General features: G+C 31.7%; 1 protein-coding gene across 3 annotated transcripts in view; it reads right to left on the reverse strand.

Moving 5' to 3' along the window:
- The window catches only part of LOC143085212 (uncharacterized), a 34,314-nt gene extending 14,629 nt beyond the window's left edge, over positions 1 to 19,685 (reverse strand). Inside the window, exons 1-2 of one of the 3 annotated variants that reach the window (XM_076261441.1) lie at positions 13,919 to 14,038; positions 13,120 to 13,201 (exon numbers count right to left, since the gene is read on the reverse strand). The gene's annotated coding sequence lies outside the window, so the exon portion shown is untranslated. Of the gene's footprint in view, positions 1 to 2,366; positions 2,516 to 13,119; positions 13,202 to 13,918; positions 14,039 to 19,434 lie in introns of those variants that run through there. The other 2 variants (XM_076261458.1, XM_076261449.1) reach the window with 2 other exon arrangements.
- Positions 19,686 to 21,510: the final 1,825 nt, after the last annotated feature.

The raw sequence follows: 21,510 nt of genomic DNA on the forward strand, positions 1-21,510 counted from the left end.
AACATTTCGGTTAAGCTTGGTTTCGCAGATTCGTATGTCGGGTAATGCATACAACGTGCGAGACGCTAACCCTGTCGATTCCCCCAGTCTTGTGTTTTTTATTTCATTTTAATTCTTAATTTTGGCATTTTATTTGGAAATTTTTACTCTTTGTGGATTTTAAAGACTTGTTCAACGATAATTACTATTGTCTCAAGCTGGAAATTTCTACTGATTAAGCATGCGATAAAACAAAATGAAAAGTTATATCTATTTATCTAGCAATCGTTACCTTTTTTTAATTTCTATTGAGTGTAAACAGTTGTTTTTGTGTTTTTCACATATCCGTTATTTGTTTTTGTTGAAACATGTAGTTCGTAACCTGTTCTTTTCCCAGCCTTTTTGTAACAATATTGTTCATTATGTTTATACCGACTAACTCTTTTTTTTTACTCAAAGATTTATGCTGATTGAACAGACAATTCTATCGTCGAAATATAGTGATTAAAGTTCATGTTTCGTTTGCACACACTCTCTGTTCCTACTCATTAAATTTTCCCTTTACAAGGGGCTTCTCAATAAGAATTGAAATGTGCTATCCAATCATTTAACTTGATATTTCGTTGTGCAGACGATGTTGGTTCGTCTTTGTCGATACTTAGCTGATGGGCTGTTATTTCCCATAGTTATCACCATTCTGTATCGATTTCATGAGTACTGGCATGGAAATATTACGTTGTTGTAATTAAAAGTTTGTAAATCATTGTAAATCAGGTATGGTATTTTCTTCATATATAGTTCTGACTTTTTATTCAAACATGGCCGTACATTTTTGTGTCGTGTGGTCTTACCAGGATTTCATGGTTTGAAATAGGTTTCTAATATTTCAAAACTGTGTAATTACTGTGGATTTCTTTATTTTCATGGGTACCAATTTTCGTGGATTAGGAAAACTAACATGTTCTTGGAAATTTCGTGTTTTCGTCAAAATCTAGATACAACCCTAAAGAAACTTTGTAATTCGTTGACCATTTATTTATATGGTTCACCTCTACCCTCGAAATCCACAAAAATTGGTATCCAACGAATAATAATCTGGTGAAGTAAGAAATAAAATAACCAAAATTCTGAACTGCAAGGAAAATTCCAAAACGAACAGTCCCTAATCAAATGGCAAAATCAAATGATAAAATACATCAAACGAATGGACAACAACTGTCATATTCCTGACTTGGTAAAGTTATTCTCGAATATAGAAAATGGTGGATTGAACCTGGTTTTATAGTAAATTTGTACCGATATGGTTAGTATATATATTATAGTAAACTTGAAACTAAGATAAGTATAGATATATTAATATTGAACGATATTTCTGTCCTAATATGAATATGGAATACGCCGTTGGGTGAGAACTAATTTTTAGGATTAAAACATGTCTCAATTTAACATTGAAAATAATCATTTATTGTGTTCTATGTAATTCCATTAAAACAGCACACTTGAGTCTATATGAATAAATCAAACACATCGTGCGATTTTCGAAGCTTTATTATCGTATTTATTTTGATTTCTAAGGAACCTATATAACCAAGGATTTCTTAAAGTAGATTTGAATGTGTGGCCGACAATGTCTAGAAAAAAACAAAAACAAAAGTGCTTTAAAAAAAACAAAATGATAAAGAAATGTTATCGAATATTTTTCTGTCATACAAACTTACCCTGTTGTATGATTTCTGGTTATATTTTCTTAATATTATCATCCAAATAATCTGTACTGACTGTAATAGGGTCATAACATTTCAATTAAGAATACAGGTTTCACTAAAGTGTTATAGATATATTTTGTTTCAACAACTTCATAAGTCCAAACAGGTAGAGTCGGTATCACAAAGACAAATGTCATTATTTAATATGAAAAAAGGACTGCTATTACAATAGAGTAGATAATCAATTGATCAGTAACATATGGAGGGTAGAATGGTGTGTCAATGACCATTATAAGTACTGAATTATAGATGTTAACTGCAAAACCGATCATGAAAAATTAAGAATCAAACTTTAAAAGAACCTATAAAATAGCCAATAAACAATCTAAAGAGAACACACACATAAGTGAGTGGCATATAAACACAGTTATATATGATATCTGCCCCTGTTTGAGTGGGGTTCGTGTGGCTTAGTCTTAAGTAGTCTATGTTGTGTCTTATGTACTATTGTGTTTTCATTTTTAGTAATGGCGTTGTCAGTTTATCTTCGATTTATAAGTTTGAATGTCCCTGTGGTATCTTTCGCCCCTCTTTTATATGTATTTATTTGTGTCCTATTTTTTTATGCCATACGAAATGCATTACCTTTTGCAAAAGGCTATTTTTCTAAAAGGATCTTACCTTAAATGTATAAACTACAACAACCTTTCATCCTATTTGTATATCCTTTACATTCGAAAAAATATTTCAAAAGACTGGCTACTGATTACTATTCACTACTAAATACACGAATCTATCGGTTGTTTCTGATTCATTTTTCTTCACCAAAATGAATGATGCAATGTCATTGATTAAATTTTCTTTGTTTTAACCTACTGAGCCAATCAGAGAATTTTTCTTACACGCCTTTTAAAAGATTACCTATGGGTGTTTTTCCCTGAAATGCCAAATTGTGGTTTCGGTCTCTATAAGCTAGTATTAATAAATCATTAGAAAAGAATGTCATTTCGAAAAGAAAATAATCCATTGAATTAGGAAGGGCTACAATGATGCGTGACATTAGTAAAGCAATCATCATTTTGCAGCATGCGTTTGATTGTTTTAAGTAGTGATCTATATGAATGATAGAATTAGAAATTATAATTAATGTTATTTATTATGAAAAATGTTGCAGTACTATCTTCCATGATGTCATCCAAATAAAACCGAATAAGTTGAAATAAGTATGTATTTGTTTATTTTAAATCATTCATCAGTGTTTTTTTTTCTCTTTTTAAAGAAAAATAAAATTCAATAAGACAATTTCATAATAAATAACAAATAATTCGATATAAAGCTTTCAGAAATGTCGTCTGTATAATTAGGCAGATCTAAACAACCAGGTATTGACTTTTAAACTATAAATTGTCCCTAGTACACCAGCTATGAATAAACATGTATTAAAAAAATTACAATTACAAATAACGTAGTTATAGTTTTTATCTTGTGTGAAAGATGTGGAGCAGGATCTGGTAACCATTCCGGAGCATCTGATATCACCTTAAGTTTTAAGTGGGGTTCGTATCGCTTAGTCTTTAGTTTCTAGGTTGTGGTGTGTGTACTTTCGTTTGTCTGTTTGTTTTTGTCATTTTTAGCAATGGTGTTGTCAGTTTGTTTTCAATATGATTTCTTATATAGGTATAGAAAGATGTGGTGTGAGTGCCAATGAGACAACTCTCCATCCAAATAACAATTTATAAAGTAAACCATTATAGTTCAATGTACGGCCTTTAACACGGAGCCTTGGGTCACACCAAACAAAAAGCTATAAAGAGCCCCAAAATTTCTAGTGTAAAACCATTCAAACGGGAAACCCAACAGTCTAATCTATATAAAAAAAAACGAGAAACGAGAAACACGTATAAATAACATAAAAAAAAAACGACAACGTATGTCTGATATCTTTCGCCTCATATACAAATAAGTACACATTAAAATGAGTAGATGTCCATTTGATATGGTAATAAACAACTATAGCATGTATGGGTCACCCACCGTGAGGCCTTTAACTATGAGCAAAAATGACCATAATATAACATATGAAAATCAGATGTTCACAGTAATCATAACACAACAACAGAGGGACAGTCAAACCCATAAATCGAAAATAGACTGACAACGCCATGGCTAAAAATGAAAAAGACAAATAGACAAACAATAGTACACAGGACACAACATAGAAAACTAAAAAAATAAGCAACCCGAACCCAACAATAACTAGGGGTTATCTCAGGCGCTCCGGTAGGGTAAACAGATCCTGCTCTACGTGTGGCACCCGTCGTGTTGCTTATGTGATAACAAATCCATAAAATAGTCTAATTCGGTAGGTCACATTCATGAAAGGGAAGGGGATTGTAGTTACGACGTAAGGAACATATCCGATATCATTTGTGAAACGGTTATGAGGAGGACAAATTAAAAATGACACTCTGTAAATTTTACGGACACCATCACAAATTGGATGATCCATACGATGTATCTTTGTCCAACTAACTATGGACATTTTAACCACATGTTAGATTGTGGTTTGTCATTAAGTCGTCTGATCTTTTTATTACCGAACGTGACTTATTCCCGATTTTGACTGTTTTGCTGAGCGTAAATTGGTGTTGCTTTTAGACGTGGCACGGTACTTTTCCATCTCAAATTAATTTGTTGGGTTTTGATGATGTGTTTGTTTTTGGCATTGGATTTTGTCAAATGTCTTAACGTTTGTAGTTGTAAATTGTATTTTTTTCTGTTGTATTCGTGTGTTGTGTTGGGGAAAACTACTCGTCCACTTCATTTGGTATATTTAATTTTAGATCAACGAAATTTACACGGTATATTTGGTTTGCAGTTTGATCAGAAGAAACACCCACAAAGCTAGATAATACAATCAATTATCTTATAACTACTACAATTACATATTAATCAGTATTATAATTTTCACTGTTATTTATATAAGTTAGATAAGTCATACAAATCTAATCTTGAATTTCATACAAATCTAATCTTGAATTTCATCCAAATTCTTTCTTAATTTTCGGAACACGTTTTAGAAATTTAAATGGGACGTCACTTTGGGTGTTGCATTGACTATGCTAACAGGGCTGTGATTTTGTAATGTATTCGTTTTAATTCTATAGCTAGTCTCCACTTTTAATCATGTATATCTATTATATAGTCATTTTATAAAATTTATTGTTTGCAAAACTATGTATTTTTCTTGATAATAATGATGTTTTTGTCCCAGGCGGACAACCCTGGCCTCATAACTTTTTGGAACTTTTGGTCCTCGGCGATCTTCAATTTTGTAGTTGTTATGGCTTTCAAACTTTTGACATTTGAACATAGTTTTGTTTGCACGTAGCGCGCGTCTGATGTTTAAAAATATTTTTTAACCTGTTACCTTTTGATGGCTATTATTTGTGTGTTTCTCTGTCCTATATTTTCTCCCATTTATTTGTTTATTTATTGTAACCCTGTCGTGTAATGTTGTCATTTGAAATACTAAGGATTTTCTACCTCAGGCATAGATTACCTTAGCTGTATTTGGCAAAAATTTTAGGAACTTCGGTCCTCAATGCTCTTCAACTTCGTACTTTATTTGGCCTTTTTAACTTTTTTGGATTCAAGCGTCACTGATGAGTCTTTTGAAGACGAAACGCGCGTCGGCGTATATACTAAATTTAGTGCTGGTATCTATGATGAGTTTATTTAAATGTTATAATTAACACTGCCATTAACGCGGGAGCTTTGGCATGCCACCAAACCAGGTTCAACCCACCATTTTTTCATAAAATGCCCTGTGACGAGTCAGGAAAATGGCCATTGTTACATTATAGTTTGTTTCTGTGTGTATTACATTTCGGTGTATTGTCTCTGTTGTGTCGTAGTTTTGTTATATTTAATACGTTTCCCTCAGTTTTGGTTTGTAACCCGGATTTGTTTTTTCTTTATTGATTTATGAATTTGAACAGCGGTATACTATTGTAACCTTTATTTCATAACGGTCAACCAACTCGTCATGGCGTCCGTAAAATTTACGAAGGGATGATTTCAACTTCACCATTTTGAACTCTTGGTTTACTAACTTCCTTGTGAGCAGCAACCCTCTATCAAGAAAAGCATGATAGGAAATGCAAGCATGGAAATATCGTATCAATTGGGAGATATATACCCCGTATTCAGGTGCTGCCGGAATGTTGCTACTTAGAAATGGAAAGTTCACAATTGGAAAGCTGAAATCATCTCTTTTGTCGTAAAGTTTTGTTTTCAATCGACCCTCATTGTCAATTTCTAAATGTAAGTCAAGATATGAGGCCGACTTAACTGTATCTGTAGTATCCTTTATCTCTAGTTCGATGGGAAAGATGCGTTCCACAAAGTCACCAAATTTTGAATTATTTAGTGAAAGAACATCATCTCTATTGCGGCAAGTAGAGTTAAAGGATATCGCTAACTCATCTTTCTTTCTAAGAAGTTCCTTTGTGTAGTGAGCCTCACAATAATAAAGAAACAAGTCGACAATAAGAGGGCACAATTTGTTCCCATTAGAACGCCGACAGTCTCTTGAAAAACACGTCCTCCGAACGTAACAAATGGGTTGTCACTCAAGGAATCAAGCATCTTGATAATGTCAGTTTCAGAGAATTTTTTTGTTTGAATCAGAGTGATCTTTTACAAAGTAGGATTTTTCCTCCATAAGATAAGATACCTGTATCTACGTTGACCATTCTTTTTTATGAAACAAAGCAATACCAACTCTTTTGATTTGTCTTAGTTTGGAATGTGGAATACTTTAATCAACGTGATTGGTATAATAGTACAACTTGATAACAATTCCCAAATCAGTTGGAAATACCAGTATTAATCAGATTGAAATAAAAAAAAAAACATAAAACAAAACACACAAAAAGTAACGATCTAAAACTGCTGTGACTGAAACCATGATAAATTGTTAAAGCCGAGTACAAGTACTAAATCATCTTCTCTCATATTAAGAGTACACATCCAACGCATTTAGTGTAAAGACGTCATAAACATTCTACGAAAATATAAAAAAAGACCTTTTGCAGTACAAACATATGAATATAAAGTATCAACTGTAGGTGGAAGCAAATTGAATGTATATATCTATAACAATACCTTTTTTAGTTTTGTTTCTATCGTTTAAAAATAATTGTTGCTACTTTCGATGAATTGTAATAAGTTTTAAATCATTCTCATAAACATCAATCTGTTATATCCTGTTTTGATCAGAATTTTTAGTTTCATCCAACCTTATAACCCAAATACCTGTTTATATTAACGAAATCTGGTAAAGTTTTATGTAATTTGGGATACGTAAATCTCAGAAAAATTTATCTACCAATTATAGATAAATTACTTTCACTACTGCCAAGTGTATAGTATTTCTGCAAATGATCTATAATGTATGAAATTGCCTAATATAAATATAAATATGAAAAATGCGTTCAGTAAATTTATCAAGGACAAAGTTTCTTCATTTGAAAAATATAAAGTGTTTTTTTATTATTATTATTTAATAGTTTAAACATATTTCATTGTTCAAAATGACAAAAATGACAAATGCTTTATTTAATGAATCTGTCTAAGGAGTTGAAAGGCTTGGTTTTTGATACTTTCAAAATCAATAAAAGGACAATTTTAAAAAGTTTCACTATAAATCATGTCAGTTCCAGAATATTTATATCAGACCAATAAAATGATAAACTCAACGCCATTACAGTCGTAAATTAAGCAATAACGCTAGTGTGTAAAATTCGTTTTTTTTTTTTTGGTATGACATACAATAAATGTTTTAATAACAGCAGTTAAATGGGTAATTAAGAGAGAATTTTACACCCTTGTCGCCAGATACCTCCTCATGATAATAATCCTCTTATAACCAAGACGTCTATGTCTATTTGTAGAAATGTGTCTAGAGATAGTTTGCATTTAAAATTGATTCGTAGATATTGAAATTATCATAAAACCTTGATTTTAAGAATACATTTTTTTCATGAAGATTCTCAAGATTTTGCAGAATTCTTTCCAAGAATGGTTAACCAACCGAGAATTTATCACAAAGGCAATGAAACATTACGGTACAAACTTTCAATGGAATTGTGCAGAAAACATCAATTGAAAATATAAAATTAAGAATAGAAATGGGCAATGTGTCAAAGAGACAACAATCCGACCATAAAGCAGACAACAGCTGAAGGCCACCAATGGGTCTGCATTGGAGAGGGAGGCATGCTTCAGCTGGACTCTAAACAAAATTTTATACTATTTCAGTGATAATGGAGGCCGCACTTAACTCCGAAATACACACAAGAAACTAAAATTAAAAATCATACAAAACTAACAAAGGCCAGAGGCTCCTAAATTGGGACAGGCGAAAAATGCGTCGGGGTTGAACAATGTTTTTTGAAATCTCAACCCTCCCCCTTTACATCTAGCCAATGTAGAAAAACACACAACAATACGTACAGAAAAACTCAGTTCAAAAGAAGTCATGTGTCTACAGTTGCAGAATATATTAACCAGTTGGTTTAATATCATATGTTTTTATTAAGTTTTGTAGACGACTTTAACTTAAAATTCTACAGGAGCTAAACAATTGTTAGAGACTGTGCAGTTTGAATTATTTCCGATTCGGATAAGAACCGGTAAAAATAAAGGACTTGTAATCAATTACAAATGTTTTAATAAGTATATAGCGCCAATTCATATCTTTTCTTACATAGTTCATATAGTTTTTCAATCCTGATTTTTTAAAAATTTGCCATCCTTTGATTTGTTTCGCCAAATATTGCATCTTTGAATGTTGTTTATTTGTTTCCAATACCCAAACCTATATAATTGAAAGTCTTTTTTTTATTTACTGAGAACAAGTTAACTTAGCCAACAAAAGAGATAGCTATATGATAACTTGCGAAATAAAAAAAGGAAAAAAACTTAATAAAAAAACCAATATTCATTCAAAACAAGTGCAAATTTTAATCTCATAAACAAAGATTTCATCTAAATTAATGTGTTTTTTTTTTATTTCCGTTGTAGAACAGTTGGTTTAGTAGTCTCTATCTGGGAATAGATATACAGTAATCTACAGTAAACAATTGCGAAATCATAAACGTTTATAAGTGAACTTATTGGTTTAATGAATTACGATGTTTCTTATCAATTAATGATGACTAACCCATAACTATTATTTAATGATCATTGAACACGAATCAGCTGATGCTGAGGTAATGCAATATATCAGGTCATAGAGTGCTAAAATACATTGTATATGAAACTTATGTATACAGCATTAACAATCGACTATCACAAACAATACTGTTCATTATTTTACAGCTCTTATTATTAATTAAATTCAAACAAAATAAATGAAACAAACATCTTTAAGTGACTAATAACAAACAAGAGAATATCAATTTATTGACTTGCGTGCTATTTATTTGCATTTAATTTATCGCCCTATACTGAAGATTTACAAGAACGAATTATAGAAAATAATAATTAGAAAATTTTTAAGCCTGATTTTTTTATATTTATACCACATTGATTTATTCATTTGATATCATTATTTTTCTAAATTTGCGTTGAATAAGGAACTGTAGTAATTGTATATAAAACGCTTTTATTTCCAAGTACATTAAGTGCAATATTGTATGGCTTTGTGAAATAAAAAAGAATAGCAATCCAACAAATAACACCCTCATTCATGAGACAGACATCAGTGCTTACATTTTTAATTTTGTATCACATCTAGGCATTACGATTAACCTTTAAACACCTAAAAAGTTTAGAGTGTAGCCTTAATTTTGATATATTGTCCTTGCTATTTAGAGCTAAGCGACATTTTCCCACAAAATGTATAGTAAACACAGATGGTCAGTTTAAGAAATTTATTACTTACAATTTAAGAATTAAAAAGTTGGAGTTTTTTTTATTTAAAATACATATATAAGTAATGAATGTGGTTGTTAAATTTGAAAGATGTTTTTGTGCTTCTTTGTTAAATATTTGTTTGTTTTGAGATTGTGACACAGTGATGTCTGCTGTACCCATATTTTGGCAATGTTACCTATTATAAAATTGAGAATGGAAATGGGGAATGTGTTAAAGAGACAACAACCCGACCATATGTATGTTTTGTTAACGCGTTGTAAATATAATGGAATTTGATCAGACTGTAATACAAGTGAGAGGTTTAGATAAAAAAAAACAGGTTCAATCCACTATTTTTCTAAATTTGTAAATGCCTGTACCAAGTTAGGAATATGACAGTTGTTGTCCATTCGTTTGATGTGTTTCATCATTTGATTTTGCCATTTGATTAGGGACTTTCCATTTTGAATTTTCCTTGGAGTTCAATATTTTCGTGATTTTACTTTTGACTTCGCTGGCTTTTCATATATATTACATATATCTTTTAATATAGTGTTAAATCGTTAGATGGTCTTATCTGTTTAATGAAGTTGATAGAATATTCACGTCATACATACAGGTATACAGGTGTACAGGTTAGTACGTCAGACGCTAGTTTCGTCTATAAAAGACTCATCAGGGATTATGAGGGAAACTCTAATCAAATAAGTTAAAAAGGCCCAATAAAGTACGAAGTTGACGAGCATTGAGAACCAAATGATTCACAAAATACATCTACGATCATTTATATCTATTCCTGGGTTTGAAATGATTTGAATTTTGAAAAATTAAAAGTTATGTGAACAGTTTTATTTATAATTATGACAATATCAATGTTAATTCATGTCAACCATAAGTGCTGACTACTTTGTAAGGGATACCTTCCGTGTGGAAACATCCACAAACAGTGTTAATGACCTCGCTTTTTGTAGATACCAGGCGTGAAATGAAGTCTGCCACACGCGCGTTTCGTCTACAAAATATTACAAGTGACGCCAGAATCAAAATCGTTAAAAGAGTTAAAAAAAAGTACAAGGTTAAAGACTATGGAGACCCAAGAATCCATTTTGTTTTACAAAATACAGCTCTAGGTAAACGTAAGCTTGAACAGGGTTCTTTAACAACATTAACGACTCAATTTATGACATCAAATAAGGTATATCGACCTTATTAAACATTAGATAAGGACTTTCCAATGAGTTCGCCTCCAACCATACGCTTTGACTATATAAGGGGTATCTTTTTATTGGATAAAATCCAAAACGGTACTTTATATAATAATAATATTGGATTTTATATATGTATATATATGTTCAAACTCTTTTAGGTCATTTTTTAGTAGCAATAAACAAAAAAACTATGTCAATTGGACATGCTTTGAACTATATATGCCCTTGCATTTTAACTAGATAACATTTTTGTTCGCTTTGGGGATTCCGTATATCGTAAGATTATCAGAATTTCAATGGGGACTAACTGTGCACCACTTATTGCGGACCTGTTTTTGTATTACTATGAGTTACAATTTATGACAAAAATAAGCAAAGACCCATCGAAACAACATCTGATAAACAAATTTAATAATACTTTTAGATATTTGGATGATATTTTGGCTCTCAATAATGACGACTTCAGTATGTATATTAAAGAAATTTATCCTGTTGAACTTACTTTAAATAAAGCTAATACTAACAATGACCACTGCCCTTTCCTCGATCTTGATATCTATATCACTAATGGAAAGCTGAATACTAAAATTTATGATAAAAGAGATGATTTTTCATTTCCTATCGTTAATTATCCATTTTTAGATGGTGACGTTCCCTTGTCACCATCTTACGGTGTTTATATATCTCAACTTGTACGATTCGCTCGTGTATGTAACAATGTTTTAGATTTTAACGAGAGAAATTTATGTATTACTGAAAAATTATTACACCAGGGTTTTCGATATCACAAACTAGTCAAAACATTAACTAAATTTTATCATCGGTATAAGGACATCATTCATAAATATAGCTCAACATGCAGACTTCTTATACGTTCAGGTATTTCACATCCAATTTTTTATGGAAATATTCTTTATAAAGCACAAAGGTGTCAGTATTCACCTAAAAAACTAACAAAACTTTTGAATCGACTTATTAAGAAGGGATATAGTTACGATACTGTTGTCAGGTCATTAAAGATTGCATATTTTGGCGTTAATATTGATTCACTTATACGGTCTTTGCATCGGAACTAAACACATTTATTCAAAAACCAGTTGTTGGCATGACACGGGTTATGTTCTTCTCATATATGTTATGATGTTATGATACTAAACCCCTAACGGGAAGGATTGTGCCTGATGTTCTAAGATGAAATCATAATTTCAGTCAGTTTAATTGAAGTCTGGAGCTGGCATGTCAGTTAACTGCTAGTAGTCTGTTGTTATTTATGTATTATTGTCATTTTGTTTATTTTCTTTGGTTACATCTTCTGACATCAGACTCGGACTTCTCTTGAACTGAATTTTAATGTGCGTATTGTTATGCGTTTACTTTTCTACATTGGCTAGAGGTATAGGGGAGGGTTGAGATCTCACAAACATGTTTAACCCCGCCGCATTTTTGCGCCTGTTCCAAGCCAGGAGCCTCTTGCCTTTGTTACTCTTGTATTATTTTAATTTTAGTTTCTTGTGTACAATTTGGAAATTAGTATGGCGTTCATTATCACTGAACTAGTGTATATTTGTTTAGGGGCCAGCTGAAGGACGCCTCCGGGTGCGGGAATTTCTCGCTACATCGAAGACCTGTTGGTGACCTTCTGCTGTTGTTTTTTTCTATGGTCGGGTTGTTGTCTCTTTGGCACATTCTCCATTTCCATTCTCAATTTTATCTTAAACAATAGCTCTAACATTTATGATAATGAGCATACTGATCACTGCTACCTCTGTGTAGCATGTTTTAAATTGTTGTTCACTATTAAGACCAGTGATAAATGTATGGCGTATGCTACCTCTATTATGTTGAAAAGCATTGAAGATTATTTCACTTTGACGATTTTTCAATATACCACATGGGGAATGGTGGTATTCAGGATTGCAAAATCAAATGTTTTGATAGAACATAGTTCTAAGAAAGATCGATATTTAAAATTAACTGGAGGTTCTTTCTTAGTTTCTTAGAACAAGTTTAATACCACTACGAGATTAAACAGTTTCGCGATATTTCTGAAGACCCTCTTTACTGCGGACTGAATTGTTGTCAATCGAATGAACAAATAATTGCATCATTTGTAAAACCCTTATATTAGATAATCGCCGTGTTATATATTTTAACAAACATGACCAATTAGCTACAATTTGACCCATAGTGATATATAACACTCTTGTAAAGAGCAGAGTTAGTCTGAACCTATAAACAATGAAGCAACAGAACTTTGTTGTTGTTTGGCTTTTGTATTTTACAGCTGCTGTATATAGACTCACCCGATATACCAGTAGTAAAGATTTGCGTTTCTTCTACAAATACTTCATCAGTGAAACTGGAATCATACTCCTACTTTAGTTTCTTTAAAAAGAAGAGTTGATGCTTAGTCTGTGTTTATCTTAACCAGTTTTTTTAGTTTTGGACAATTAAGTTAATATTACGCTTACATTTGTAAGTAACCCTTTATAACCGATGACGTCTGACATTCTCTTTTGTTTGAAGTATGTTTTATCTTTTGTTGCTTCACATCTTAATCATTGCAACGTACTTCTCTATTTACTATCTCTCGATTATATTTCATTGTAGGTGTTAAATCTGTCAGCTAAGGGAATATTTTATTGCAATTGTTTTATTGAATTGTTATAAGTAGTGTATCACTTTCTCTTATAAGTAGTGTATCACTTTCATTTATGTGTTCAAAATGTAAGATTGATAATTAATTTTCATAACATTTTATGCATTAAACACGTTACGTAATATCTTTTTCAGACGCTTTATCCTTAAATTAGTTGCAGTCAATGTAAAAGTCCATTAATTGCACTGTTTAATCCATAGTTAAACAATATTAACACCTGCTGTCTTCACATTTCAGCACTTGAATGGCATTTTGAAGGATTATTACTTTTCTTATAGTCTAAAATGTATTATAATAAAGCGGATATGTTTGAAACATTAACACATTTCAAGAAGATTAAATCAAACCAAAAAGTGTTATGACATTTATAACGAACTGAAAAATCACCATTACTCATTGACCAACCCTTCATTCTTGTTAAGATTATTTTGAAAAAAACTTACCTAGACAAATACATTCGGAAACGATTCCTGCCATGGGAGATTGAATGTAATAATTGTTCAATTTAGCACACATAAATTTAAATCAATTTTATATGTCTTAATGTAATTCCAGTATATGCTTGATATCATGATAAGAGATATTTCGTGACAACCTTCAACATTTTAAATTGTACATTCATGTAGATAACTGAAACATATGTTACATGGTTGTAATGACAGTAGCATCAAAGGTTTCAACATTTGTGTAGTCAAGTAAGACTGAGAGATGGGTTTTTTGTCGATCAGAAAAGACTTGACGCTCGCACATGACGATTGGACATAGACCGGATATGATGTGATGATTCTTTAGTAAACTTTATGTTGTCTAGTATTCTTTGAAACAATGTTTGATTATATGATTCACAACTATTTCTTTCACTGTTTTTTTTCTCCATTTATCACAGAGCTGTATTGACAATTTCACAGTGCTAATAACATACGCGCTAATAAAAGTTCTGTCTCAAAGCAAGCACAATTTTTAAACGTTTTTATTATTTAAAAAAAAGTTAATTAATGATATTTAAGTGCTTGCAGCATAACGACAAGGGCATAACTATCCCTTTAAGTTCCATGCGAGATGTGAATGTCGATAAGAAAGAACCTAAAAGTAAATGTAATGTGTTCTCGAATGCCCGCGTCACACTGTCCCGATTTTTATATACGATGGACACCCGAATGCGAAAATTGTAAGTTCGTACGAAGTTGGTCCCGATCTCGTTAAAATACCCAAAAGTGACCGAAGCAAGTACGATGAATAACGAAGTATATACGAGGGTGCCGAAAGTATATACGATAGCAAAAGATGGACATACGAAGGTTAACCGAAGACGGTATTTGAGCTTCATATCTCAGCCGAAGCCTACAAGATGGATCACGAAGGCTACACGATGGATTACGATGATGGCGCGATGGCCATACGATTTCTAAAAGACGTCGTGTACAGCTTACGATGCATTTAAATTATATGCCGAAGGCATCACGCGTTTTAAATTGTTTGATCAGTATTGAATATATATTATATTGTACATTTAATTTTTGGTTTAATCATAAGACGCAAGACCGTGGGTATTTCCAGTTACTGAATAAGTTGGTTGATTTCTAAAAAAATGTTTATGTATCAAATATGCGTATTCAATTTACCATTTTCTGCATGTGTCATATACAAATATAGTGTCCATATTTGTCCCCAATATGTTACATACGAGGGGATGCCACGCTCGGCATTGCCTTGTTTGAACTGTAAAATGTGTGCACTAGTCTGAATAATCACCCATAATTATGCCCATGTTTACTGATCTATCTTAAAGGTAAGGTAATGGGTTCGTTGATCCCTTTTATTCAAAAAGAGCTCTTTCCAGGAGAATATCATAATAATATAGACTAAAGGAAGGATGTGGGGAAAGCAACAAATGCGGCAAAATATGACATATAGAAAACAAAATGTTTATGGAGTAAACAGTCGTGGGACAACAACTCAGACGATACATAAAAAATCAGAATAATGAAGAAAAAGTTGGTTACCCTATATACGTGTACCTGCAGTGTTGGTATACGAGGCGCGTTTATGATTTTTATTATGTTATTTGATATGAAAAATTGACAAAAAATAATATTTTATTTGTAAAAGTAAATCCTGAGCCTGTAATAGCTGCTCTTCTTGTTCCATTTGAATTAATAGAAACAACGCTGTCGCCTTTCTTGTTCTCATAGAATCATATGATATGAGGTCCATGTTTTGTGAACGTCTTTCTTAACTGTCGTATTAGACTGACCAGTGCATATCGCGCATGGCACTTTAAATGAATTTAAGCGCGAAAATTAACTTACATTTAGCTGGATTTATTGCCGTCGTAGTTCCATCTTGTCACCTTCGTACTTTTATTCGATGGCATCATGACGGGATTACGAGGTCTTCACGAAGTCGTGTTGCCATCGTAAGACCTTCGGTTAGCTTCGTGATTCATTCGTGTAGACATCGTAATGTCAAAACTGCCCGATGGAAACGATGGAAACACGAATGCAATACGATGTTCAAAGATGCATTCCCGGTGACATTACGATGGTGAGGATGGTGATACGAACTCAATACGAACCATAAACATCGGACGCACCTTCGGGGATTTTTTAACATGTTAAAAGATTTAGAACCCTTCCCGAAGTTGTCCCCGAAGGCTAGAAAAAGTGGCCGATGGTTCTACGATGGTTAAAGATGACACTACGAATAGCCCGATCTGGATACGATCAGTCCCGATTTTGAAAATTTCCATAATCGTGTTGCCATCGGCGTAAAAATCGGGACAGTGTGACGCGGGCATTACAAAATACTAAAAAGTTAAATGTATTGCCGAAAACCAAGTATTATAATTAAAGTCGATGAACATTACTTAGAGGTCTAGACATGCTAAACGAAATTACTTTTTTCAAACCAAATTGACCATATCTTCATTTATAACTGATTAACGTCTATTTGACGTCAAAATATTTTTATCAACTAAGGTGCGACAAGATACAAGATTCACGAAACCTTAATTGAAATATCATTAGGTGCCGTACTAGTTATTGCACTTTATACTCTACATATAAATAGGCATTGGGTTTGAACTGAAATATCCAATGTCAGTCTAAAAACAAAAATTTAGATTTGTATACTTCGTGGGAATAACCTTTGATATCACTATGGGCTAAATCTTACCTGCTTTTAATTCAAGTAGGGTGAAAAGATATTGATAATTTAGGTGTGTGTTAAGTGGGGAAATTTAACTCGAAAATGGTACGCCTTTTAAGTAATTGACATTGGGTGTTACTGTTTTTAAATAAATTTAGAAAATAACAATGATGATGAAAAGGGTATGAAAACCGACCGTTTAAAAGAAAAATACAAACACACTGCCCATTGATTTTCTTTATAATTACAAAACATGCACAAAAATCAAAGGGTAAACTATAGTTTGATGTATTTCAGGGGTCAAAATCACGTGAATCTCATTTAAAACATAGATATAAAAACGAAGATGTGGTATGATTGCCAATGAGATTACTGTCCACAAGAGACCAACATGACACAGAAATTAACAACTATAGGTCATTGTACGGCCTTCAACAATGAGCAAAGCCGATACCGCATAGTCAGCTATAAAAAGGCCCCGATATGACAAAGTAAAACAATTCAAACAAGAAAACTAACGGCCTTATTTATGTACAAAAAATGAACGAAAAACAAATATGTATCACATAAACAAGCGACAACCACTGAATTACAGGCTCCTGACTTGGGACATTCACATACATAAATAATGTGGCGGGGTTAAACATGTTAGCGGGATTCCAACCCTCCCCCTGACATGGGACAGTCTTAAAACAGTACAGCATAAGAACGAACTATAAAAATCAGTTGAAAAAGGCTCATCTCATCAGATGCATTTATACAATGAGTGAAAACGGAATATACAAAAGAAAACTTACCTACGTTCCGTTCCAAGTTATGGAATGCAATACAATGCTATTTTTTTTTTTCAATTCTGATTTGAATAAACATAACGCACAATTTTATCAAACAAAAGTTTTCCTATTTGATTAATTGTTCATTTCAAAATTGTTTATCACAAGTCATTAAAAGCCTATATAAATGGGGAAAAAGTAAAAACCGGTATGCTAGATACACTGAAAGGTTGATAAGATGACAAAATAAACTGTTTTATTTGAAATTCGATAAATTTTGACAAGATGTTGGGTATCCCAAGGGCACAAAGTGAGTTCCTTTAAAAGCATTTTTGTTCCCGTTTTGTTATGATTGACAGTTTTTGACCAAACTGGATCTCAGAAAAAGACAACCTTAATTCCATTTGACTGATATATTCACAAACACTTACCGCTACCTTGAGGAAATGAATTCCTAAAATTATCAAGAATGCACAAAATACACTTTCAAAATTTATCCAAAGAGTCTTACTTTCAATATATTAAATAAAAACAGCAATAAATGTAACAAATGTTCGTTTCTTATTGTTAAATGTTTTACGTTGATATTGCTTTGGCGGTAGCTTATGTTGTCTATACACCCAAACTAGTTCACTATGTTCGTGTCTGTAGTGATAATAAGATTTAAATGAGCGTTACACATCTATTACTGGTAAATCGTTAAGTCAAGGATGTCGTTCAAACAAATTACTCAAAACCTTTCATAAAGTCATGCCTAGATACAAACATATATTTTCGGGAACTTCGGCTGTACATGATGAACATCATTACTTTAAAATATGCGTTTGTAATTGTATCGCAATTCTATCGCATAATTGCTTTTTTTTTTGTACATAAATCAAGACGTTAGTTTACTCGTATAAAATGTTATACATATTTCATTGCGGGGCATTTGAAAGCTTGCTTTTTAGTATGTTTTGCTCGTTGTCGAAGGCCGTACGGATAACTAATTTGTGCGTAAGTTGGTCTCTGTTGAAGCTCATTAGCAATCTTACTATATTTCTTACTTCTTGCATATATAATATAATAATTTCGTGGGCTTTTCTGTATTAATATAAATCTGGAAATACTCAAACTTTTAAAAGCCAAGCATTTATAAGACTAGCTGAAAAGGTAATGATCTGTTTTCAAATGATTTTTTTTATCATACGGTAGTTTTATATTGATACTAAAAAACGCAGACATACGTGATGTATTAACAAATATGACAGACAGTAACAATTAAGTTTTGTATTTATTACGAAGGTTACTCAAAGGCTCTAATTGTAATATAAAATATGTCGTAATGTTTTTTTTTTTGTGATGTAGGCAGCTTATTAAAACTAAAACGGTAACCACTTGTCATTGTATGTGTTGTGATAACGGAACAATTTCAGTAAAGGTTTCCCTTTTATAAATATTCTATCCCTTTTGTATGTATACTCAAATTGCAACCGTTGTTTAATCTTTATGTTTTAATGCACGATTTTTAAAGATAGATTTTTTATTTTAATTGTATTTAAGTGTGTGTGTGTGATTAATTAAATTTCATCTACTATACGTTTATACAGTAAACGATAATAATATTCAGGCATGTTTTTAAATTTGAGTTATAAATTTTGTATTCAATCCTTTAATAACTACCCAAGTTTATCAATGAGTTTTATAAATTTGTTCATTTCCTAAAAGTAAGTAATAATTCAAATATAAATTAAGTGGTCATTATTTTTGCGAGAAAAAACAAAGACGAATTTAACCCTCTACCGATTAACGAAAACATGAAGTTTCATTTGCATATATTCTAAGAAATGTTCCTATTCTGATTATAACTTGATTTCATTTGCGTTATGGGCAAAATATTTAGGTGGGTTCTGCATTAGTTAAAGCCATATATTTTCGCTTTTCCTGTACATAAAAACTTTTTGAACCCTTCATTTAAAGTTCACAACTATTTTTTTATTGCATTGGATTAAACAGCAAAAACTGCAAACATCCTTTTACATAACAAAAAATCGTCTTACCTCAGAATGTGTTTCTTTTCCTTTGACCCTTGTGAGTCTACCGTTTGAAAAGTTTACAAATTATTTCTCTTTTCCACATGGCCTTTAACCGTAGGTGTAGTACTACAACGTCATACGGTTTCCATTCAATAACACATGGTAGTTCATAAATTACAAGATTTCAAAAATCGTTTGATTCTTAATTTTTCAACCCAGTCATTGTGCAACTCAATCAAAAATTATTTTTAACGGGAAGATGTCTTTTTCATCTTCATAATCTATAAGCATATACATATGGTCACGTATTGTTGCATGTTTTAAATTCTAAATCATTCCTAAAAGAAGAAAATAATTATTGTGAAGAGAATTTTAACGACAGGATGAAACATCGATAAGGCATTATTGTTATCATACTCATTAAAGATTTAATAATCAAATGACCATCCTTTCCCACCCTTATACGTATTTCATAAATAACATTCATTGAAATCAATTTATTCTAATTAATGACTCAGGTCAATTGATTTATTGGCCAATTAAAAAATAACGTGGGAAAATTTAAGGAAGTTCGTTTATTTTTATTCAGATAGTATTGGAAGCTAATTAAAGGAAAAAATACAATTAAGATTTCTTCTTACAATCCTAATCATCGCAGAAAAAAAATTATATCTTATAAAAATATACAACAAATATCCGTTGACAATTATTTTCGTAGGTATATAATTTCCGAAAATCGGCATTATTAGTTAAACTGGGACATCTCAAGCTGACGCAATTACGATTAACCTTTACTTAACTGTAAGGATATCATATCAATTTCCATCTGCTATTGTTGTCAGTTGATAAATTGTGCGTGCTTCGTGTTGCAAATATGAAGACAAAAAAATAATCAACTAGAAAAGTATAAAATGCATCTATCATTCTGGAAGCAAAGTTTACATATAATGTATGTATATTTGCAATTCCCTTTTTCATCGTGTTTGTTAGATCAAGTATAGTCCAGTCAAACTAAGATTTAACCTCAAATTAATTGCAACAGAAAATGTTTTAGTTCTAATCTATAGCATTAAGCCCTTAAAATACACAGAAAAAAAGTCCCATTAAATCTAACTTGAGGAAAACTCAAAATCAGCATTTCTAATTTTCTATGGAAACTAATATTGGAAGGGGGATAACTCCGCACAAATGAGTCTTTTATGGGTCAGTTTTTGGTTGATTTTCTTGAAATTTATGTAAAGTATTATATTTTGATGGGGTTATAAGTTTATATTTGACTAAATTATATAATCTTCTGCTCATGAAATGTACAAAACCGAAGTGTTATGGGTAGTTTAATTCTTTTTTTTGCATTTTTCATTAAAGAAATTGCAAATTTGCGGCTTTGTGACCATTTTGAAAAAATAATGTGAAATTTTGGTATTGTATGTGCATGTTTATATCTGTATATTATATTTTTTTTTCAGCATCTCACTTGTCTAAAGAAACTTTGAACCACAAAAAGAAGAATACATGCTTAATTATTTTTATTCAATTTGAGATTCCTTACCTTGACATGTTGAAAAATTCAATAAAATGGTCATTTATTGAATAAGAAATCTAGATTATAGCTTGATAAAAGATATGAAAACACCTTTAGAGTTGTTTGTTATACTCTAAAGACGGTTAAAAAAACAAGAATCAATCATTCTGATGAATAGAAGCAGTAAAGTTATAATTTTGTATCAATTTTTATTGAAATTTCTGCCTTTTTTGCAAGAGTTATCTCCCTTTTCAATGCAAATCTCCATAGGAATTTTTTAAACAATGGTGATTTTTCAATCTTCCTCAAGTAAGATTTTATGGAACTTTTTTCTGTGTATATTTGGGGTATAATGCTACAGATTAAAACTTAATAAAATAAACAATAATGGTTTACTTTTACAAATTGTTACTCGGATGGAGAGTTGTACATGTGTCATTGGCACTCATGCCACATCTATATATCGTGAAAACCGTGTAATCAGTCAAGTACCAATACTAGCGGTGTTCTATCTCATACCGAATATGTATACGGTATATGTACATGTATAGCAGAACCGTATCGACACACTAATACCT

This window comes from Mytilus galloprovincialis, chromosome 1, assembly GCF_965363235.1.
Source record: "Mytilus galloprovincialis chromosome 1, xbMytGall1.hap1.1, whole genome shotgun sequence".
Classification (NCBI taxonomy): domain Eukaryota; kingdom Metazoa; phylum Mollusca; class Bivalvia; order Mytilida; family Mytilidae; genus Mytilus; species Mytilus galloprovincialis.